We start from the raw sequence: 24,478 nt of genomic DNA on the forward strand, positions 1-24,478 counted from the left end.
AACATTTTGTTACAATTGCAATTTTTACATGAAAGGCAGTGGTTTTACCTTTATGACTTTTAGTCTTTATTACTCACAGACTATTAATTCAGCCTCAGTAATGCACAGAAGGGCCACCAATTTTCTAAAATCATGGGCTCCTCTTTTCACCATTTCATGTGTGCTTGCTGTTTCTGAGGTCTTCCCCTGCCATTCTAGGTGGGAACGACCTCAGTGGCTGTTTTGTCTTCGGCGAGAATCCTGTGGATTTCCCATCAAGGCTCCAGAGTGTCTGGAAAGGCAGGAAGCGAGGGAGGAGTCCAAAACTCTGCAGCCCCTTGTCTTCCACCTTGCCTGAAAGAGAACAACTCCCACTGAGGGGTTGGCTGAACTGATTGAACAGCCAGACTGTCCATTGCTGTAAAATGCGGGGAGAGAATGCATAGGTTCTGCTGCAGTTCCTGATCAATACTCTGAATCTGGAAGCTGCTGACAAGTCGACCACTGGAAGTAAAACAGTAGAGGAAGATGCAGAAACAAAGTCTGTTGCAATTTCCAGCAACCGGAGAGCCTGCAGTAACTTCTTTCCAATCGACCTGGGGATCCCAAAAAGGACAACCCTGACCCAGAGTCTGGTGGGTCCACTAGACTGAAGGCGACCTGCATTTTGAGCCATCCCATGCCATGCTGCAACCGTGGGGGCTGCAATACCCTGCAAACACGAGCCATTGCGCCGTGCACAGTCTTCCAAATTTCGAATCGAGCAGAAACCTTTGTGGCATCCTGCTGGAACTCCAGAGACACAATAGGAGTCCTGAAAGTCCGCTCATCAGAGAGACCTTGCAAATGACGACAAACCGACTGGCGATATTCATTCTTCTTCTGACTTCTGAAAAGGGTGCCAAAGTCACAGAGCTGCTGAACAATGCGGAGGTCATCACCGCTGAGAGCGGGAAGCCCCCTGTCGGCAGGGTCTGTAAATGGCTGCAGTCCAAGGGGAAGCTGAGAAAGAGACACCAACAAGAATGAAGAACGGGAAAACCTACGACAGAGAAGGAAACCACCCAGTGCAAGCAGAGCCCTGCAACATTCCCTTCTGCGGAAGAAGATACTGGAGAGAAAAAAGCTGGAGACCGCAAATTGGGATCATCTCTTGCACTCACGCTGTTGGACTCAGTATGTTCACTCATGCCCACGTTCACCTCTGCCCTTCTACTTTTACTACAATACTCCTCTGACTTACTCTTCCCACCACTCTTCAGTCCCTCTGATGTTTCACTCCTCTGACTTCTCACCTCCATCCTTTGATGTTACCACCTGTGGTCAAAGCGCGCAGGGGCGGTTTGGAGCGGTGGTCATCTACTTTTTTTAAATTAAGTTTTACTGTTCCTATGCTTTTATTTTAAAAAGAAACCGTATCGGAATGGTTTCGTTTTAAAATAAAAGAGTAGGAAGAAGTTAAAACGTGAACTTCAGTGCATTACACTGGACTACACAGAAGGCACATTTGTTTGGGGGCTTGTATAGTGCGTGGAAGGGGGCGTGGTGATGGGGTTTGTGGTACAGGGGGCAGGTCCACAGGGAACATAGTTCAACTAGTTCTTTTCATACAATTAAACCACTGGTTACTACTCCTCCCACTCCACTTCACTACTCGCCCTCTCCACTACTATTCTCCTCCTCCTACTACTAACCCCTCTGACTTTTCTTCCCACTCCTCTACTCCTACTCTCTTCCTTCCACTACTACTCTCCTTCCACAACTACTACTGAAACACCCTAATTTCACCCAGTACTATTTACTTCACAGACACTCCTTACACTACTTTACCTACACTCTTGCCCCACTATCATGCACACTTAGACTGCAATATCCTTGCACTCACTACACCCATACCTCACAGGCTCCATGAACCTCCTTCACAAGCCGCTGCTTCCCATTTCCTCCTGGTGGTCTTTTGATCTACCTCCTTCTCCTCTCTTTACCTCACCCAAACAACCCACACTTCATGTTTCGTGCTTGGTACTTTTATTCTCCTCCCCTTCCCAGGATTGAACCTGTGTCCCTGGCAAATCTGGCCCTGTATCCCCTTCCAGGACGTGAAAAACACAGCAGATTTTACAAATGAGGGACTGAGCCCTGTCAACATCCTCTGTATGGAGCCACTGTGGAATTTCCATGATGGGCCGCGAAGGAGAATTTTCGAGTTTATGTTACAGGGCTTTGATCCCGTTGCCCACAGGTACATCCTGGTGTAATGAGGGCCTGAAAGAGTTTCTGGTGGGTTAGAATGGGTGGCTTTGGCCACAGACGCTCACCACCACTCCTCTGCAGTGTTTTGCGGCTTTTCTGGTGGCCACCTGCAGACCCTGTAGTGGTGCTCATCCTCTACTCCGCCTATGCCAGTAATGTAATTCGGGAGATGGAGTGTCTTCTGCCTCATCGGCGAGTCACAGGTAGATGTTGCTTCACACTGGCTGTGAGGGCTTGCTGCTTTATTGATTTTTAGTTCTGCTTTCTCTTTTCTGCAAAGAAGAGAAAAAGACTGGCTAGCATCTTGGGGTAGAGGCATAGCGTGAGACAAAGTTGTACTGTCAGAATATAAACTGGAACAAGGGTAAGGGGTAAGGGTTGGCTCCCCCCACTTGCCTTCCATGTAAAGGCCAGGACTAACTCTAGACTGCTTTGTGGTGAGCCTCCCCCTCTTGACAAGGCCAGAGTACTGGCATTGACATATTTATCATCGATGCCCAGTACAAATGCTAGAACAAACAGGGTCCACACACTGTCAGTAATTTATTAATTTATTTATTTATTGTGTGTTTTAGTACAAAACTGAACTCTTCACACATCGTCTTACATCAAAGATTACATCACAATTACTACAGGCTGCAGGATGCAATGGATGCAGTACGAGCGCAAACTATACAGAAGTGTGCCTCATCTCGGAATCACCCAAAAAGACTGATAAAAATTGCCCGAATGCGTGATTTTCTATTTTATCCTTTATGCCTTCTACCACCACTGCATCTTTCATTAATTCTGCTGGGAATGTCCATGTCCACAACCCTGTTCGCGGCTTCACATCCCTAAAAGTCACTATGAGAGGAGCATGATGCGACAGTGAGATGGATCCTAGGTCCATTTCCCGAACCTCCCCCATTAACCTAAGAGTGACCCAAACATAATCAATCCTAGATAGGGATTGGTATATATGTGAAGCGCATATACCCTCTTTCATCTCCTTTCTTAATTCACCATACATCACGCAATGCCAACCTTACCAAGTTTTCCCTTAGCACCCGTGTGGGGAGCACCGACCCTTTCCCCGCGTCCCCACTTTTATCTAACGTAGGGTCCCATGACAAATTAAAATCCCCCACAAGTATTCTTTCTCCCATTGCAAAGTCCTCTAATTTAGCTATAACTTCCCTTAAGAACCCTACCTGTCCTGCATTAGGTGCATATATTGTTGCCAGGGTAAACCGCTTATATTCCAACTGTACAAGTAAAAAAATGAAATCTCCCCTCTTTATCCACCAGAGACTGTTACACCTTAAGTCCAAGTGTGTCTCTGAATCCTATCATAACCCCTAGGGTCCTTCCCCCATCGCATTAGATTGATAAATTCACGAGAATTAACGTATCTTGATCCCAGCTTTCCCCACCTTCTTAATATGCATCTCCTGCAACATAACGTCCACGTTTTCCTTTTTCAACAGTGCTTTCCACCTTTTTGAGCTTGACAGGGGAATTCAATCCCCTGACATTATAGGATATGACCTTGAAAGCGAAACATTAAATAAACAACGTCTGACCTGTTAAATCTCTTCCTTAATTTTAGTAACAGTAGCCAACTCCTCTCTGCCTCTACTCCCACCCTGCATGCCCCTTGCCCAAACTTCCCCACACACTATCCCCACACAATCGCTCTCAGGACCAGACTGAAAATCCTATGATACCCTCGGGAAGCATCCCCAAGGCTAAGGCCTAGTACATAACCTGAGGTCAATCACATTGGGAAGCATTCTAACACTTCCCTTCGATTCCAAGACATTATCCACCAGTTTGCCCCTCCTGGCTTCCCAGTAATCCTGCCTCCTTATTTCTCTCCATTTCCGTTTTTATGCAAACACCTCCTTTTCCTCCTACAATACCCCTTCCCCTCCTCTCTCTGCACCGCCCCCTTGCCCTCGCCCCCCTGGACCTTTCAATGTATCCCCTCTCCCTCCTTTCTTTCCTTCCTTCCTTGTACCCTGGACCATTCCCATTGTCTCATTCCACGCTGGGAGGTAAGCCTCGATCGTCTCTCCCCCTGTCCTTCTTTCTCCAAATTCAACAGCACCAGCCCTTCAGCACTTGATTATATCAGATGTTCTTCTCCTTCCAAAGTGAAGGTTAGACCAAACGGGAACGTCCATTTGTATGGGATCTGTTTTGAGGACAGAACGTGTGTGTGACCTGTTCCATGTCTCTTCGCTTCTGCAGAGTTGCCAAGGCCAGATCTTGACACAGCTGGACTTGTGTCCCATTCACTGTGATTCCCCCCCCCCAGTCTTGATGCACGCAAAATGTTCCCTTCATTCCGTATGAAGTTAGGGCAACAAGAACGTCTCTAGGCCTTGCCCCAGGTTCTCTCCTCCTTGGCCCAGTCTATGGATCTGGTCAAATTCAATGTCCTCCGGAGAAACTTCCGTTAATAAGTTTCCAAAGCACTGTTGGACCGTGCCTTTTAAATCTGCGTCTAGAACGGACTCACTTAGGCCTTTCACCCGAACGTTTCACCTCCTTGAACAGTTCTCTAAATCCTCTGCTTGTATCTCTAAATTATGTGAGGCTGTGGCCAGTTGTTCTAACAGTTCACTATTCTGGCGCACTATATCCAAAATCTCTGCTAGACCTTGCTCCGTTACATCCACTCTTCCTCCAAGCTCTTTCATTTCCCCGTTGACTTCAATCATTAAATTCTTTCAGTCTTCCCTCAATGAGGTGAACTGTTCTTGAAAGTTGTTTGTAATCCGGCCTTCCCTTTCATTAAGACATTCTTTTAAATCTTCTTTATTCAAGGCCATTTCCCCAATCTCCAGGGTATCCACTTTCTGATCTTCTACTTCTTTCTTCTTAGCCCTTGTCTTTGCCTCCCCACTCTGTTTCCAACACCACTCCATTTGGCCTTCCTGCTCCGCTGGGGGTTGTCTTCTTTTGGCCAAAGTGCCCCTTTCTTTGGGTCTTGGCATCAGGGATGCGTCACCCACTTGTTGACTATGTGCTTTCCTCCCGCACTCATCGCCTGGCGACGTCTCCTCCTCCTAGATGTGAGCCAATGCTTTGCTTCACTAATTCTTACAGTTTTGCCTATTCACGCTTGAGCTCAATGGCCTATTTTCATAGCGTAATAGTGGTCTATGTGCCCTTATAAGCCTTCTCCAATTGGTATCCGTCAGCCCCCCGTCCCCCAACTTAACTTATCTTCGCTGGGTTTGTTCCACAATTTAGTCTAAAAAATGCCACCAGTATGAACCCTTTATTTGTAGCTTCCGGGTGGCACTTTCACCAACTTGGGGACGCCCCCCCCTCCTAGTATTGCACACGTGTCTTGATGTGTCGGCAGTTTATCAGGCCCAGTGATATCAAGCTGCCTTTTTATCCTCATCTTCTCCTCCCTCACCTCTTATCACCTTGGGCAATGAGGGAACAGGCTGGGGGGTGCACCTAACACTTGCTGTAGCTACGGTCTCTGTCATTATGCCTTGCATAAAATCGCGAGCACAAACATTACCGGACCACACCCATCTGCTATCAGTAGTTTTTCCACTTGCTGCTGTGTCCAAAGCGTCCCTTCTATAGGCAACCTCCAAGGCCAGGGAGGAGCACGTTTTCAATGTTCCTCCATCCGTCCCTCAGCGCTGCAGAGCGCCTCCTCCACCGGCACTGCAGATGGGCCCCGCCCTGCTTTGCATACCATGGCTTTTTCCCCCGCTCTCCTGAGCCACTGATGCTTTTCCTGCACCCAAAGGAGGGAGGTTTCACAATGTAGACCATGGCCACCCGCTACTTTCTTTCTTTGAGGGCATCACCGTTTCCGTTCTTCCTTCTACGTTGTTCATGCACGCCAACTTCCCATTTTCTACGGCCGCTGTTACTTGCTCCTCGCATTCAGGAGAGGTGGCGCCGTGGCGGGCAAATCCTTCGATAATCCTCCTATAGTTTCCACCTTCTTTCAGGATCTCGCATCAGTGCCACCCTGCCTCCAAGCCTTGCAGGCAGGCTTGCTTCTGCAACCAGGACCGGAGCTGAGGACCACACGTCCTTATGCACTGGCGGCCATCTTGGAATCCCTCAGAATGTGTTTTAATCAGTATTAAAACAAAGTGTCACCATCAGAAAAGTGTCAGCAGTAAGCACTCAGTCATGCCACATAAATTAGAGCTCATTTTAGGCGTAGATACACTACTCAGCACAAGTTGAGTTTAGAACTGACTGAAAACTAAAAGCATAGCTCTCAACCATTTGTGTTGCAAAGGCGGGTGAAAACATCCAATTTTATTTTTGGCGGGTGAGAGGTCCATTGAAACGAATGGGCGTGCTGGAGGCTTGGCGGGTGAGGCAGCTGTTAACAAGGCGGGTGACACCCACCAAAAGCGTGTGAGTTGAGAGCCTTGCTAAAAGTAAGCTTTCTTAAATATGCATTGGTTAAGTGTTACAGCACTTGGCTGATGAACACAGAGCACCTAGCTTTTAGATAGCACTTCTGAGGTCGGCAGACTCTTCCCACAACATTGAGACATCCAAGAAGGCAACCAGTCTGTTCTTTTGCCAACTCATCTTCTTCACAGTAGACTTCCAGAAGAACCAGCCATGAATCCCATACTGGCCATTCCACCCAGGACAATATTTCCGGTCTGCTTAGGAACCCTGAAAAGATGAGGCTCATCATTTTTATTCTTATGGGTTTCAAATTTTACTGGGTGTGGAACGTGTGTAAATTCAACCCGTAGTATTCTGCTCCTCGAAACAATACCAGAGTATCACAATGTGGTTGAGGGTCTTCATTTTAATCAGGAAGGATCATTACAGGAATCACTGGTCAGAAGACAGATCACATTTTTTTATCAGAACTTTCACATGTTGACTACCATCTAAAATACATCACTCAGATTACATAATTGCAGCATTTCCACTTCAAATACTGTGCTAAAATATTTAGCAAAGTTAGCATCTCAAACTAGTTGTAATGTTTGTGGTGCTATTATGCCTACCCAATGGAATGCTATACTGCCAGTTATGGTGGTGACTGAATGGGTTAGGTTTTAGAAAATACATTTTGGTGCCTTTTACCGCACACACACTGCAAGGTTATCCACGTGGTTGATTTGCTGGTCACAGTTGTAGGGGGACCAGATGTCTTAATTCAATTTCATCCAGTCACAGCTGGTAGAGCTCATAATTACAAGTCTGATATACGCATCTAACAAGAAATCAACGAAATACCAACTATAAAGATAGGAAGTTTTTCTATCTCATGCAAAAAAACGACTACTACACAGGGAGTAAGTATTAAGGCGTTTGCTGAAGTACAGCTAAGACCCAAATATAAAGAACAAACATACTCATGGCTTGACATTAACCAGAAACGAGAGCCAAATAAATAAAACTTGTCCCATGATGAGATGATAGAGAATACAGTTAGGAAGTCTATTTCACACAATGATCCTTTGTCTAAAAGACCAGGTGGGGTTGAGACACAGACAGTAATTTGGAGATCATACACACCTCTATCAAAGCATTTTACCTAGCCAGGTGGGGTTGGACACAGACAGTAATCCGGATAGCGTACACACCTCTATCAAAGCATCTTACCTAGCCAGGTGGGGTTGGGACACAGTAATCTAGAGATCATACACACCTCTATCAAAGCATTTTACCTAGCCAGGTGGGGTTGGGACACAGTAATCCGGATAGCATACCACACCTCTATCAAAGGATCTTACCTAGCTAGGTGGGGTTGGGATACAGTAATACGGATATCACACCTCTATCAAAGCATTTTACCTAGCAGGACTAAATAGGATTTCTAGGAGTAGAAGATTGCAGCATAGAATAGATTATTTTTGCTGAAGTTACTTTTCTAAGCATCTAAATCTTCCAAATGGGGGTGTGATCACACATTTCAAGACATTTCCTTTCCAATCTCCATGAAGCACACTCTAAATGTAATAATTTTTAATAGCTGCTTCCCTACATATTTGGAGATAATTTAAAAGTATAGACAGGCCTGTGTGCGCACAATATAAATATTAAATAGTGATGTCACACTTTAGACACCTGTTTATTTTTAGAAACCATAGGGCCATCAACAAGAAAATGCTTTATAAAAAAAAAAGCATTACATTTTTTAAGATTATGTAGCCTAGCTTTTATTTGCTCTGGCTTTGGGGCTTCTGTGCACGACATCATTCAGACCACGGAGGGACCACCGTACTAAGACAACACCCCTCCCCACAGACTAACTGCAAAGAAAGGGGTGGTAGGCAACCTGCAATACAAAGATATGAACTCACTACACAAACAGGAGATGGGCTATCGCCGCCGATGTAACTAGACACACCAGATTATGTTGTTGGCCTCCACAAATTACACCAGAGTGGCTTTTTCCGGGGACCACTATTGAAATTAACAATAATGTCCATAAACACTTCTATTTTTAACTTCACCCAAATACTCCTCACCAATATCCTCTATCATGATATGATCATCCTAATGAGGACCTGGTAGGTCAGGGCACTGTGGCGAATCAAGGGTATTCATCCCTTCTCCCCAATGGGGAGCCACCCCCTTTGAGGTTATGGAGGTGAGCCCGTCCTGCGATACCCTCTTTAGGGGTATGGGCAAGTGATAGCCCCACTAGGAGTGACACCCTCTTAGGGGACAAGGACTCCTGTTCCTATGAGGAACCCCTTCGATTGCACAACCTATTGGCATATATATGGGACTGCCCGCTGGGAAGAAGAATATAGCATCTACCTATTTGGCCGCAGGCACTGCTGAAGTGAATCTATCAGAAAAAGGAAAAGACGATGTCTCTAGGACGAGACATGTATTTGACTGAGACAAATGGAGGAAGTTGGAGAGAGTATGGTACAGAAGGGAAGTCCCCTGACATCATTGCGCCTTGGATGGGCTAGGCAGAGCAGAGCCAAGCCGCAGAGCCAGCGACTTTCGAATCAGTGATTGACAATACAGTTAGATGCTGGGAGGTCGGGGAGAACAGAATCGGGGAAACCACTGCCTGAAAAGAGAGCAGTATCCAGGAGCTGGTGGTGCAGGCATGACCACAAACACCTCGTGGTGGGTTAGATGCCCACTTAAAAACACCAAGACCACCACTGCTAGGAGCATGAGAAGCTCCCTGTCGCCAGCATCCAAAGATAGCTGCAATCCGAGGGGAAGCCAGGAACGAGACATCACCAAGAATGCAGAAAGGGAAAAGCGACAATGGAGAAGAATACCCAAGCACGAGCAGAAACCTGCAACATTCCCCTACGCAGATGGAGGTACTGGGGAGAACGGGAAAAGCAGGAGGCCATCGGGGCAAAAGCACATGAGTTTAACTCGTCCCAGTCAAAAACGAGATACAAGAAATAAAGTTGTTCGATTGCCAATGTTAAAGGCTCATAAAGCCAGTAAGAAATAACCCTTTGAAGAGAATAAAGAGGGACTGTAGACAATTAGCCTGGGAAGAAGGTGAAAGGCCTTAAGAACAAAAAGTGGTCAAATCTAAGCCCAAGCACAGCTTCTGAGGAATATGATAAGACTATTTCATTCATGTCATTTGTGTAGTGCCTTTCACCATGGGTATGGTCCCAGCACGCTGAGAGAACCAGATAACAGAAGGAGTATAAAAGAGAGAACCCAGGAGTAGGGGTAATCTACAGGGGATCAATTCCCATGCAAAGTAGCCAGGGATGAATTGAGAGACTGTAAAAGAGTCATAAGTGAAGATAAGGGTGTGCGAGACCCAATATGTAAGGAGCATAGCCTTAAAGAGAGCACCAAGTGTATTACAAGAGCTCATGGAGGAGCTTACCGAAGATCGTATAAAGAAACTCAAGTATAAGGGAGACATTTCCATACAGAGCATCTGAAACTACAAGAAGCCCAGGGGAAGAAAGATCTTCACTTGGCCGAATTTATGTTGGCTAACTAGTGGTAGGGTGAGGCCAGTACAATGTTGCTTTGGGACTTCCTAATGACAGCCAAGCACCTTTATTTTCTTTATGACAGGGTGATCCCTTTAGCAATTGGGAAAGTTAGGCCTTTTCATATAATTTCATTAAATAAAACTCACAATGTTCTTAGTGTGTCCGAATCCTACTTCTGACCGGCCACATATGGTGTTAGAAGTGGGATGTTCACCGACTGAAAAGTTGGGGACCAGTGCTCTTACCAAACTAAGCCCAAAAGCCAAAGCCCCAACTGTAGCCAATGAAGAACCCATAGACTTTGGCCTGCAAAAGTATAGAAGAAATTCTAATTCCACCTAATGAGAGGTGCTTGATACCCATGGGACTTCCTCTTGCTCCACTCCCATGCATATATTATTTATTTCTTATAATTCACTGCATGCCCATAGGCCTCAGGGCGCACACATACTAATTAGAAACAGAAGGACCCATTAGGATAGCCTCCAAGCCAGGACTAGCATGGAGGTATCGATTAGATGTCATGGCAGGGGTCCTAGACCAGGCTGTAGGGGAGACATCAAAGTTGTACTACACAATCATGGGAATAACCCCTATACAATTAAAGGAGGAGAGAAAATACAACAAGGGATCTTGGAAAATACCTTGTTTCTTGTGCCCCAAGAGGTGGAGGAGTTAAGAGAAAGAAAGAAGGGCTTGAGGGGCTTTGGAGAAGTGGACATCCTCATCATAAAGGTCCAACGAGAAGAGGCAGACAAACTCATTCCCTTACCCGACCTAGCCTTTGCACAAAGGAATGATCAAGTACTTACAGAGGCCTTTGGCAGGCTACCCACAGAGGAAACTGGGCGTACCCAAGCTGCACCCTTCTTTATTATATCAGGGTGATTTGACAAAAGAAGGCTTATCCCACACACAGTTAGCAGTTCTCCAGAGCCATTGTAGAGTTGTATTGGCGCTAGAACATTCCCATCTAACAGCAGTTCATTAAGGAGTGGGTAAAACCCAGTCAGGTAATACCCAGATTTTAATGGCCCAGCGTTTTCGCTGATGTCAAGAACATGTTGGCATGTCCAATTTGCCAAGAGACAGCAGCAACCCCAGTCCCGAGAACTCCTTTACAGCCCTTATCCATTATCAAGGTCCCTTTCTCTAGAATAGCAATGGACATAGTCGGTATGCTTGAAACATCTAAGCTGGGAAACCAATTTATTTTAGTGATAGTGGACTATGCCACTCGATATTCCAAAGCCTTTGCAATAACACTAGCCAACAAATATTACCCTGTTTGTCTACAGTAGGATTTCCGAAGTAGATCCTTACTGATCAAGGCACTACATTCATGTCCCGCCTAATGCAAAAGGTAACGGAACAAATTCACATTAAAACCCTACAAACATCAGTCTACCATTCTCGGACCGATGGTTTGGTAGAAAGATTCAACCAGACGTTACAAAGAATCTTATGGAAACTGATGGGGGAAAAATTGGGATGTTATGATACCCTTGGCTTTATTCGCATTCCAGAAAAACCCATCGGGCGTACCTGGGCTTATTCTCCCTTCGAGTTACTCTATGGGAGAGAACCATGGGATGTTTTGGACATGCTAAAAGAAACCTGGGAGGAAAGAGAGGAGGCCATTTTACCAATTTACCAATCCGCCCAAAAATTGAAAACCCATATGGCAGCAGTAAGAGACATTGTTAAACATCTAGGCCAAGAACAGCGAAAGGCAGTTTAAAACTAACATGCTATGACCAGGCTTTTTGCTGTCAGTTAGTTAGTCTTCGCTCTCCTTCCAACATCTGAAAGTAAGATGTCTTCCAAATGGTATGAACCTTAAGAAGTCTGTGAAACAAAAAGGAGCTTGTATTATCTAATATCCCAGTCTGATAGACAAAAAAAAAAAAAAAGTGTAATGACAACCTTCTTAAAAAGGGGAGGGTAGACCCCAGTGAGACCACTATGGCCGCTCACATTATGGACTTGGACAGGGAACATCAATTGATTTCCTCTACATTACCCCGTTCACAACAAGACAGCGTTAGTGACTTACTGACCCAATTACCCCAAAGTTTATTCATAACAACCAGGGAGAGTCACTATTTTTCTTCATTACATCTGAACACCGACGGGGAAAATGATGACCCTAAAACCATGCAGGATCCCGGAGGCAATGAGAAAAAATCATTAAAGAGATAGAGGAGATGCTCAAGGATGATATCATTGAGCCCCTAGTCTTCCCAGATCAATTCTGGCATTTCTGTATACATTCTAGGAAACTTAATGCAATATCCATCTTTGATAATTACCCAATGCCCCGGATTGATGAACTGATCAATAAGTTGGGTACTGCCAAATACATTTTTATCTTCAACTTGACAAAAGGGTAATATCAGATTCCATTAAATCCAGCGGATAAAGAAAAGATTGCCTTCTCAACACGGCAAGGCCTGTGCCAAGTTAAAATATTACCCTTTTGCTTACATGGAGCTCCTGTCAATTTTCAAAGGCTGATGGACAAAATATTAAAACCGTAGACAACTTTCTTCAGAGCATTCCTGAATGATATAGTGGTCCATAGTAACAACTTGCCAGAGCATGTACACCATTTTTATTTGATCGCCCATGCTCTCAGGAAAGCAGGCTTAAGAGCAAACCCACGAAAGTGCCACCTAGCCCAGTCGGCTGTAAAATATCTGGGATTCTTTGTTGAGAATGGCCTTATTAAACCCCAAGCAGACAACATGAAGGTGGCCCAGCAAACACCAACCGTTAAGATTAACCGGATATTGTCCAAGGATTAGCCCAAATTACTCTACATTGGCGGCTTATCTCACCAAACAGCTAAAGAACTTGCATCCCCAGAAACGAACTTGGGATAAGACCAACCAAGCTAGCTTCGAGGGCCTGAAAACCATCCTTTGTCAGACACCAGTTCTTTAGATGCTGGATTTTAATAAAGAGTTCCTTCAACAGACTGACGCTTGGCTTGCGTGCAGTGCCCTTCTCAAGAATATGTACATCCAGTATTATACAACAGCAGTAAACGCTTGACAGAAGAGCAGTCATGCTACTGTAACACTTGACGCATTAGCCATCAAGAGGGTCATCTCACAACTAAGGTATTACTTAATGGGAGGATGTTCAGGTTGATTACAGACCACTCAACATTGACCTGGATGGGCCTGAGAAAAGACACAAACCCAAGAGTAATGAGATGCTTCCTGGGTTTACAACCATTTTGTTTCACTGTGGAAAACCGAAAAGGAAAGTAACAAGAAAACGTGGACTTTGACCAGATTCCATCTCAGAGATGGGGAGGCCACCATCCTAAGGGGGAAGGGTATGTGACAAATCAAGGGAATTCATCCCTTTGAGGCTGGGGAGGCAAGCCTGCTCCACAATACCCTGCCTAGGGGTCTGGCAAGTGGGACCTCACTAGCAGGGTCTCCCCCTTCGGGTACATGGACTTCCATTCCTATAAAGAACACCATAGATTGGCTAAACTGCTCGCTGGGAAGAAGAATATTACATTTATATTTGGCTGCAGGCACTGCTGAAGTGAATCTATCAGAAAAAGGAAAGAGAACGTCTCTTTAAGACAAGACGTGTATTCAATTGAGAAGAGTGGAGGAAGGAGGAGGTGAGAGTATGGTACGCAAGGGAAGGCCCTGATGTGATCACACTTTGGAGGGGCGGAACAGAGCCAAGCCGCGGAGTCCGCGACTTTCGAATTGGCGAGGAACAGCACAGTGAGACACCAGCGAGAGTGGCAACGGGGAAACAGCAAGAGTGGAATTTCCAGGAGCTGGTGGTGGCGTGACCACACACACCTCATGGTAGGATAGACACCTGCTGAACAATGCTGAGATCATCACCACTGCGAAAGTGAGAAGCCTCTGTTGGCAGCGTCCGTGAACAGCTGCAGCCCAAGGGGAACCGAGAATGAGACACCACCAAGAATGAAGAACTGGAAAACCTACAACAGAGAAGTAAACCCCAAGTGCAAGCCAAGCCCTGCAACGTTCCCCTCTGCAGAAGAAGGTATTAGGGAGAAAAAAGTGGGAGGCCGCAGGAGCACATGAAGAGTGCAACTTGTCCCAGTCAAAGACGAGATACGATGAATAAAGTTGTTGGATTGCCAATGTGAATGGCTCATTAAGCATTAACAACCATGTGAAGAGAATAAAGAGGTACTGGAGAAAAGTACCCAGGGAAGAAGAGGAAAGGTCTTTTGAACAAAGTGACAGAGTGGATAAAGCAAAGCCCAACCACGCATTCTGAGGAATATGATACAAGACTATCAAGAGGACCAGATATTAGAAAGAAAGAAAAAAGAGAGAACCCAGGAATGGGGAGAATCTAAAAGGGGATCAATGAGGGGCAGCAGAGAGCTAAATAATCACCTGCGCTGAGTCTTCTTAGAAATTATGTGTATATAGCCGTGACTCCCGCAGCAAGTGTCTATGGAAAGGTCCTACAAAATAATGAGTAATTGCTGAATACCCCAGACAACTATGTGCATAGAACTGATATTTTGGCAAACAATAGTTTAATATATTGTGTATAGCAGTGGACAGCCAATATATTAAATATAACAGTGGACAGCTGACAAGGAATTTGACCTTCATGCAGGTCTTTATCAAAGATAGATGATTAGTACAAGGCGAGATTCAGGCCTCTCACCTTGTACTAATCATCTAGCCTTGATAAAGACTTGCATGAAGGTCGAAACACATGTCGGCTGTCCACTGTTCTATGCAAAGTAGCCAAGGATGAATTGAGACTGTAAAAGGGTAATTCAACATTAACCAAACAAAAATCTGTTCTTTGACAAAAGATTGTCGCTCATAGTTTCAGGATAGTTGGCTGTGATAAACAAAGTACCAATGTCTCATTGGAAAAATGTATAACTTGTGTAGAATGGAATGAAGTAACAATTCATTCTTTAGTAGGCCTACAGATATACAACAACAAATAATTCTTAAAGATGCATACAGGCCACAAATTTACACTGGTGGTCCACTATGGCAGAAAGACAATTAAAGAAATAGAATGGCCTTTCAAAGGCACAACACACAATTATGGCATCTCCCAGCTAACTTTAGCGAGCCCTGCCACTACAGACATGGCCAAACTGGGGCCCAATGAATCATTGCATGTTAGATGCCCCTTCATATAGCCTCATTATAGATTAAACAGAATGCAATGCTTCTAAAAACAGACAAAGCTCTGATTTAGTCAATACCAATGGGGGCAGACAAAAATTCAGAGGATAACCACTTTAAGCAGTTTCCCATTTTAACCTTTTCAGCATACTGCTTGGCTTTGTAAACCTGAGAAGCCCCGCACAACCCTCTTCATGGTCGTGAAAAAGCAGCGTCTGACCTACTCTGCCATGGAGGGGAAGTCACAACAGAACCACTTTGCGGTCCTGGAGAAACTATACCCGACCCATGTACCTGGGTGCGAAGCCAGAAGGAACCACGGGCCAAGTCATCAGGGTGGAGCAGGCGCTCTGACGAGGCCAGCGTATGGACACTTTCTCAGCAACTTGGTACACGCCAACGTAGTGTTGGAGCACAGACACGACAGAGTGGGCGGCATCATCCTGGTCCAAGCTAACGCCCTTATACAAAACCCAGAGGGGACGGCAGCCCGAACCAAATGTCCTGGAAAGTTGATTGACCGAAATCACACTCCGAAATCACATCGGAGTGAGAGATGTGGTGATTGGTGGGATAGAAGGGAGGGAAGTATAAATGCATCACAAGAGTATCTCATAGTTGGTTCATTTCCTTCTTTACCTGACAGGGCCTACACCAGCGTGGAGAAGGCTCCTCTGTGGCCTAGGAGGATTAATACTCAAAGGACTGAACAAAGAAGGTGAAAAGATCCATATGCTGTAAATAGGCAACTATTGCTGAGAAACATTCCAAGAGAAAGAGGGTGATGTAACCCCGTATGGGTGGACAGTGATGTAATAAAAACCCTCATACTAGTCCCGAGTCTGCATCTCCATTTCCCACTCTACCTTACAGGCTTGTATAAAAAAGATGCAGTTTTTGTATGTGCACTTTATTACCTGAGGTCTAGTTAGAATGGTACAAATGGGCATCGTTAGTTATGATTTTCATATCAATTATACATCTTCTTTATCGGCGTCAACCACAGAACTTTTTTGCTTGGACTTGGTAACTATTTTACCCTGCCCCTACGTGAAGGGGAATCTTTTTCCACCTCTCACCTAGTCTTTTACTCGTTTTATGGGGGACCTTTTTATGTCCCTCCATAGTCTATGGTTGAAGTTATAGTTTCATACAACATTTGGGCTTAAGCTGGGTTGCACCTTGGGGCCCCCCTGTTAATTTCCCTTTCCTATACTTGGGTGAACTACTGTTCCCAAGTAGTAAAGAGGGATTTTCATCCCCCTTTACATTTTATATAGTGCGACAGCACACCCTACCTTATGTGGAGTGCTGGGGGGATACAATGTAACCCCTTCCTTACTTACCCGGTAACATTTTGTTACAATTGCAATTTTTACATGAAAGGCAGTGGTTTTACCTTTATGACTTTTAGTCTTTATTACTCACAGACTATTAATTCAGCCTCAGTAATGCACAGAAGGGCCACCAATTTTCTAAAATCATGGGCTCCTCTTTTCACCATTTCATGTGTGCTTGCTGTTTCTGAGGTCTTCCCCTGCCATTCTAGGTGGGAACGACCTCAGTGGCTGTTTTGTCTTCGGCGAGAATCCTGTGGATTTCCCATCAAGGCTCCAGAGTGTCTGGAAAGGCAGGAAGCGAGGGAGGAGTCCAAAACTCTGCAGCCCCTTGTCTTCCACCTTGCCTGAAAGAGAACAACTCCCACTGAGGGGTTGGCTGAACTGATTGAACAGCCAGACTGTCCATTGCTGTAAAATGCGGGGAGAGAATGCATAGGTTCTGCTGCAGTTCCTGATCAATACTCTGAATCTGGAAGCTGCTGACAAGTCGACCACTGGAAGTAAAACAGTAGAGGAAGATGCAGAAACAAAGTCTGTTGCAATTTCCAGCAACCGGAGAGCCTGCAGTAACTTCTTTCCAATCGACCTGGGGATCCCAAAAAGGACAACCCTGACCCAGAGTCTGGTGGGTCCACTAGACTGAAGGCGACCTGCATTTTGAGCCATCCCATGCCATGCTGCAACCGTGGGGGCTGCAATACCCTGCAAACACGAGCCATTGCGCCGTGCACAGTCTTCCAAATTTCGAATCGAGCAGAAACCTTTGTGGCATCCTGCTGGAACTCCAGAGACACAATAGGAGTCCTGAAAGTCCGCTCATCAGAGAGACCTTGCAAATGACGACAAACCGACTGGCGATATTCATTCTTCTTCTGACTTCTGAAAAGGGTGCCAAAGTCACAGAGCTGCTGAACAATGCGGAGGTCATCACCGCTGAGAGCGGGAAGCCCCCTGTCGGCAGGGTCTGTAAATGGCTGCAGTCCAAGGGGAAGCTGAGAAAGAGACACCAACAAGAATGAAGAACGGGAAAACCTACGACAGAGAAGGAAACCACCCAGTGCAAGCAGAGCCCTGCAACATTCCCTTCTGCGGAAGAAGATACTGGAGAGAAAAAAGCTGGAGACCGCAGGCGCAGGAGCACATGAAGAGGGCAACTCATCCCTGTCAAAGACGAGATACGAGGAATAAAGTTGTTTGATTGCTAATGTGAAAGGCTCATTAAGCAAGTAACAACCATGTGAAGAGAATAAAGAGGTATTGGAGACAATTACAGAGGGAAGAAGAGGAAAGGAATTTTGAACAAAGCAACAAAGAGTGGATAACGCAAAGCCCAAGCACAGCTTCTGAGGAATATGATCTAAGACTATCAAGAGAAGCAATAGAAAGAAAAATAAAAGAGGATAAAAAAGAGAGAACACAGGAGTGGGGGGAGGGGGGGGAACTAAAAGGTGGCTCAATGAAGGGGCGTCAGAAAGCTACATAATAACCTGCACTGAGTCTGCTTAGAAATTATGTGTTTATAGCCGTGACTCCCGCAGCAAGAGTCTAGGGAAAGGACCTGCATCCTAACGGTCCTACACAATAATGAGTAATTGCTGAATACCCCAGACAACTATGTGCGTGGAACTGATATTTTGGCAAACAGTTTAATATATTGTGAGACAGTGGACAGCCAATATATTAAATATAACAGTGGACAGCTGACACGCAATTTGACCTTCATGCAGGCCTTTATCAAAGCTATATGATTAGTACAAGGCGAGATTCAGGCATCTCACCTTGTACTAATCATCTAGCCTTGATAAAGACTTGCATGAAGGTCAAAACACATGTCGGCTGTCCACTGTTCTATGCAAAGTAGCCAAGGATGAAGTGAGACTGTAAAAGGGTAATTCAACATGAACCAAAAGAAATATCTGTTCTTTGACAGAAGGCTGTTGCTCACAGGTTCAAGGTAGTTGGCTGTAGCATACAAAGTACCAATGTCTCATTGGAAACATTAATAACTTCTTTATAATGGAATGAAGTAACAATTCATTCTTTAGTAGGCCTACAGATACACAACAGACACAATCATTCTTAAAGATGCGTACAGGCCACAAATTTACACTGGTGGTACACTATGGACGAAAGACAATTAAAGAAATAGAACGGCCTTTCAATGGCCCAACATAAAAGTATGGCATCTCTCAGCAAACTGTTGCGAGCCCTGCCACTCCAGACATGGCCAAACTGGGGCCCATTGGAGCATTGCGTGTCAGATGCCCCTCCATATAGTCCAGCCACAAAGAAACTTTAGCCTGGAGCCTTCTCTGTTGATCCGTGCTGCAAAGTCCTGTCTTCCGTCTTCATGACAAAAGAATCCATCCGACCAGGTCTTCAGCTGCAGATCCTGAAGTCTTCCTGCTGCAACTCTTTTTCTGTGCTGAGGTGCTGTGTTGGTTGGGGTATTTATATACCTTAAGCCTGTGTGATTTCTGTAAAGCTGTTGGGGTGTTTTCTGTGATTGGGAGTCCTCTCATCCAGTTCACGCAGGGCCACTGCTGAAAGCCTCCTGGCGTGTCTTCTCAGAAGTCCCTGGATCCTAACTAACTTTAAAGTGAACTACTTGCCTGTTTGAACAGTCTTCCACAGGAACTCTATCTCACGCTGCCTGCAGCTGGCACCTAAACCACTAGGGTCCCTCTTCTGCATCTGAGTGAACTCATACAATAGACTAGGGAAGGGATGGCTAAGTAAAGGATTCTGTCTTGAAAAGTGTACTTACTTGTGAAAGAGTTAGTTGGTAACTGCAACTCAGAGTGGACAGTTACAAAAGTTCTTACTTATCTTGAATGTGTGTTGTGCCATTCTGAAAAGTATATATACTCGCCTGTGAATTGGTTGTGCCTCTTTCCCAAAAGTAATGCTGTTGGCTTCACTAACTTTTTCTTACAGAGAATAGGTGTATAAGTTCCCCAACTGGGTCTTGCTTCCCGCAACTTGCTGTATAGCCTATTTAGAATAAGTCTGCCTTACGTTCTACCTACCTAGACTAACATTGAGTCATTCATAAAGTGGAACATTAGGATTTGCTTTCCCTGGTCTATTTTATACAGATGCTAAAACCGTCTTAGGTTTATACCTACGTTGAAGTTGCTGATCGCTCCTTTAAAAAGTATATAGGTTTTACTTAACCTGAGGTTGGCTGTGTGCCATCGTGAAATAAGTTAAATAATTATTGCTTCCCTAAGTCTGTGTTCCACTGATCTGAAAAGCTATCCATGCCTTCTCTGAGAATGCTGGGATAACAGCGGTCAGCTAGAACGTTGCATAATATTGAGCAGGCCCGAAAGATCACGTGTGTTCTTATTGGATGTTATCATTTCCGCATCCGCTTGGAAGCGTTGGGCTTTTGTCGCTAGCAGCCAATTTTTATATTGCTGCTTGAGTTTCTTTTTTAAGGCAATTTTGTCACCAAACTGAAGATGATCTATCATATGAAGATCGGCTCTTAAGATTTTCTTAGCCTTTCTCACTTCTTTGTTTGGATAATTCAATCTCAAAAAATCTTGTTTTCCACCCATAGTAGATTTCATTTGGAAGCTTGGCAAGACACTGGAGTAGTCTTCCCCTAAATTGCTAAATTCAACAGCATTTTTGTACTGGCCCGTAATCTTGTGGACCTCCCTAGGGAGTATTCACAGTTGTTTCCCACTCTGATTTATGTGCATTTCAGCTCCCATCCGATCATCACATTCTCCATCACAACCTTTAAGAGTTGTTATGGCAGATAGTGGTCGCAATCTGTCGTTGGATTAATAATTAGAGGCTGCAGACATTTGAAAAGACCACGAGATACAAAATAGTAATCCAGGTGAGCTTTCTGGGAGCCACGCAAGCATGTAATTGAAAATCAGAGGTCTGAAAACAGTATAGACCTCTAACTGGTTCCATGTAATAATGTCCCCTCAAACATATCCCCATGCAAATAAATTGCTGAAAAATTGCAGTTTTTTGTGGGGACATTATTACATGGAACATGTGGGGGACACCCCTGCAACCCCAAACCCTTTTTTTTATTTTTCATGGGGAGCGGGGGACACCCCCGCTGTCCCTGTCCCTATATATATGGTCACCTATATAATGTTGCCACAACCTTTTCCCGGTGACATTATATACGGCGACCATATATATTGGGATATTACCTGATACCCCTCTAACTGATATTTGCCAATAAAGCGACAACACAGAGTGAAGTGTGGCATGCCAAATGCAAGGTAACCCAGCTTTATTGGAAGAAGGCGAAAGCTGGGGAGAACACAAGATCAAAACATGCACGCTCTCTCAAATTCTTCCCTATTTGAACAGAAAAACAGTTTATATAATGCAAATGAGTCACTCTGATGTCATCATAATCACTGAGCTATGAAAACCTCTCTATATTGCTCATTGGTCCCAATTGCTAAGCTACATATAGAATCTATATGTCCCACCCTACTGATTGGGTAACTATATAAGGTCCCACCCATAAAACATCCCAGAAAAAATGTATGACCTCATCATGCTTGAATATTATTGGTAAGCTCTATATTACTTCTGCAGTGAAAAGGACATGAATGCTTATCGGTCAAGATCCGGTCACACTCTCCGTGAACTGGCAGCATGATGACATGTGTATATATGGAACGAGAGGACAAGCATATTTCCTTTGTTCTTAATTAAATAAAACAGCCCATGTTATCTCTGCCATGTCGTCTCTGGGCTTCAAGGACTTTGTTCTTGCCCAAATTCCAGCCCTCCCTGTTCTTGCAACAGTAAACACGCCATTCTGTTCTTGACACATTTATGAAAAACTATTGTTGCGAGTCATGCTACTTCCACCATGTTAAGATTTCGTCGCAGCAATTATTTGCCTTTTTAAACCGCATCCGCGTTTCTCTGTCACGCCTAGCGGATTGTTGAGACATTTATCTGTCATCCACTTAGGAGATTTCCTGAGATGCTCCGTATGTCCCATGGACTTCAAATAGTCTGCAGTGTTGTTGTAACCGATTTACCTTAATGGTTGAACAGTCGCTGCCCAGACAATGGTATCTTGTTCTTTTATCTAAACCTCCCCTGTGGTGTCCTGACTTTAGACATTCCTTTGAGGCAGCTATATCCAGCGACTGCAGCATTTTCCTGAATTAAATGTATTTGTTTCAAATAGCGTGCTTAGCTGGGAGCCCCTCTTAAAGCTAGAAAGCTTAATTCTCTGCTGTGCTTGCGCAGTTTAAAATGGCAACGGCTTGTCACGGTTTTTCCTCTGCAGGACACATTTGTTTGGCTATCTACTGGAGTATGCCTGTCATATTATTTCCCTTCCTTTGGGTATCAGCAACCTTATCTACCTACAATTTTATGCCCTACTTGTGTAGCGAGTCCCTATCTTGTGTACACGCCTACCTGTTACCTAATCTATTCTATTTTAAAACACACTAATTGTGCAAGCTAATGCTTTATCTGTTCCCTACTTGTGTAGCACAAAATAACTATTCTTTGCGACAGCTACATTTCCAGAACAACTCAAAGTGCAGTTTCAAATGTGTCCTTTCTTATCTATAATTTTGTTTCTTCTGAGGAAGGAAGGAGGCAGAGCCTGAACATGCTCTCTAGTCAATAATTGCCCCACTACACAATACTGGCCAGGATATCACCTCTCAGGCGACCGTTCACCTGGATTCCATTATAGGTTAAACAGAACCAGTAACCATGACCTTTTGTCAGAAACCCTCTCCCAGTGTAATAGCACTAACTGAACAAAGGATTTGTATTCCTGGTTTCCAAAATAAGGTTTTGCCCCATTTTCATCAGCGTCCATAAAGTCGGCTGAAGATCTTTCTGCAGGTCTTGTCTGGGCCGGATTTAGACAAACTTCAAACCCCTCACAAATCAGCTTGGAGGACAGCCACGTTTCCTGCATGCACAATATATAATATTTGGAGACGTCCATGCCCTCTTTCTTGAAAAAGATACACAAAGCCTCTAGTATTCCATAAGGCCAGGAGTAGGGGGACATCTTCCTGTGGCTCCAAGAGTTATGAGCCCTGGGCCTGCGCCAATGAGCCTGTCAACCAAGAGCAGTCAGCAGGAGGGCCTGCATGCCTGCTTTTTCCCCTGGATCATCTTCAACCTTCTGTTTATACCTGTAGCTTGGTCAACAGTAACTTTTAAAGAGGTTGCCTGATCTCCTGTCAACACAGGGTGATTGGGGTCACGCTTTGATCTTGAAGAGGGAACTTTTGGGCCCACCTTCGTGTTTTGTGTTTGCTTGGCCACGTGGAGAGAGCCTTAGACTTACCTTCCCCGGCCCCTGGCAAAACAAGTGATTGGACTCAGATAGGCAAGAAATCACACTTAAACCATTATGCAGATTAGAAAATGTAAATGGCTCGTTATAGGCCTTTTATTCACACCTTATAAATGAACACATCAAACACAAAATACACAAATAGTCAGTTATACAGAAACATGGAAGAAGAGTTCATCACTGTTATAGTATGTAGGAGAAGAGACCTTCATCTTGGCCAACACAACACTGCTTAGTCCCAAAGCAGGTAAGCAAAGAGATCACTCGTAATAACAGGGTCCGGAGTGGAGCGTCCTCCATCTCATAAGGACTGCATCACCCAGTGTAACGCTCACCTGGTATCCACAGAGACGTCACTCAGCCTGTTCTGACCTCTCACGACCTCGAACCCTTCCCTGGAGTCTACTCGACTGGAGACTGGGCCTGAAACACAGGATTGGTAGAGTTTAACTCCCTATTGTCCCTGTGCGCTTGAACCTCTTCTTGCCCGGGGTCCAACCCTTCCCTTTGATCCACAGCTCACCTTGTTTTCTTGGAAAGTGTGCTCTCCATCCTGCTTTCAGTGCAGGGGCGCGTTGCTTGATGCAGGCTCGTTGCTGCCTAGTTACTTCACTGGCAAGAGTCCGACAGGTAAGTATAATGAGTCTTTTGAACAGTTTTCTAACTTCGTTCCTTTCCTTCCTTAGATGATGGCCGGCGTCCGGGGATGGCGACGTGCTGCGGAGATGAGTAGGGCTGAAGGTGAGTGAGAGTGCGATGCGCGATGCAACCCTTTCGTATTTGTATTGAACTGAGTTCTTTTTCTGTGTCTTTTAGGTGCCGTGATGTTTTCAGCGTGGATGCCGGTTATGAAGAAGAAATGCGGTGAGTAAGCGTGGTATGCGGCGCCTCTAGATGTTTCCACGCTAACCTGGAGTGTCTTTTCCCTCTTGCAGATGGATGAGAAGTTCCGGAGACAGAGTTCCCCCAGAGCGGCTGGGATTCAGGTAAGGGTTTGAAGCTTGTACAGTCTTTAAAAATAACTGAAGATTTGCTGAATCCTTACTAATGCCTTTTTTCTTTTCTTTTCCCTTTTCCTTAGGAAGCAGCGTGCCGGGATGGGAATGACACCGCCGAAGATGCCCGCAGAACAGAAGGAGCGATGAATGATGGGCAGAAGCGCCGCAAGGTAAGGCTGTTCCTAACGGTGTTCTTGTTCTTGCAGGAGCTGGGCGCAGAAGAAAGATGCAGGCCTACTGGAGACCGATCCGAACATGGTTAGTGTCATGCTGCAGGTGCAGAAAACACAAAGCATGTTTCTCATCCTGGGCATGGCTTAAATAGTCTCTGGGTATCCCAGGTGTCTCTGGGCTGAACCACACCCAAAGGCCTAGACTGCACATGCAGTTCTGGGAACTGAAATATGTGGGGGCATCCATCGTGTCCCCATCAATGCACTGCAAGTCCAAGCCCCAA

The sequence above is a fragment of the Ambystoma mexicanum genome, chromosome 7q, assembly GCF_040938575.1.
Source record: "Ambystoma mexicanum isolate Mex_15411 chromosome 7q, UKY_AmexF1_1, whole genome shotgun sequence".
NCBI classification, from domain to species: domain Eukaryota; kingdom Metazoa; phylum Chordata; class Amphibia; order Caudata; family Ambystomatidae; genus Ambystoma; species Ambystoma mexicanum.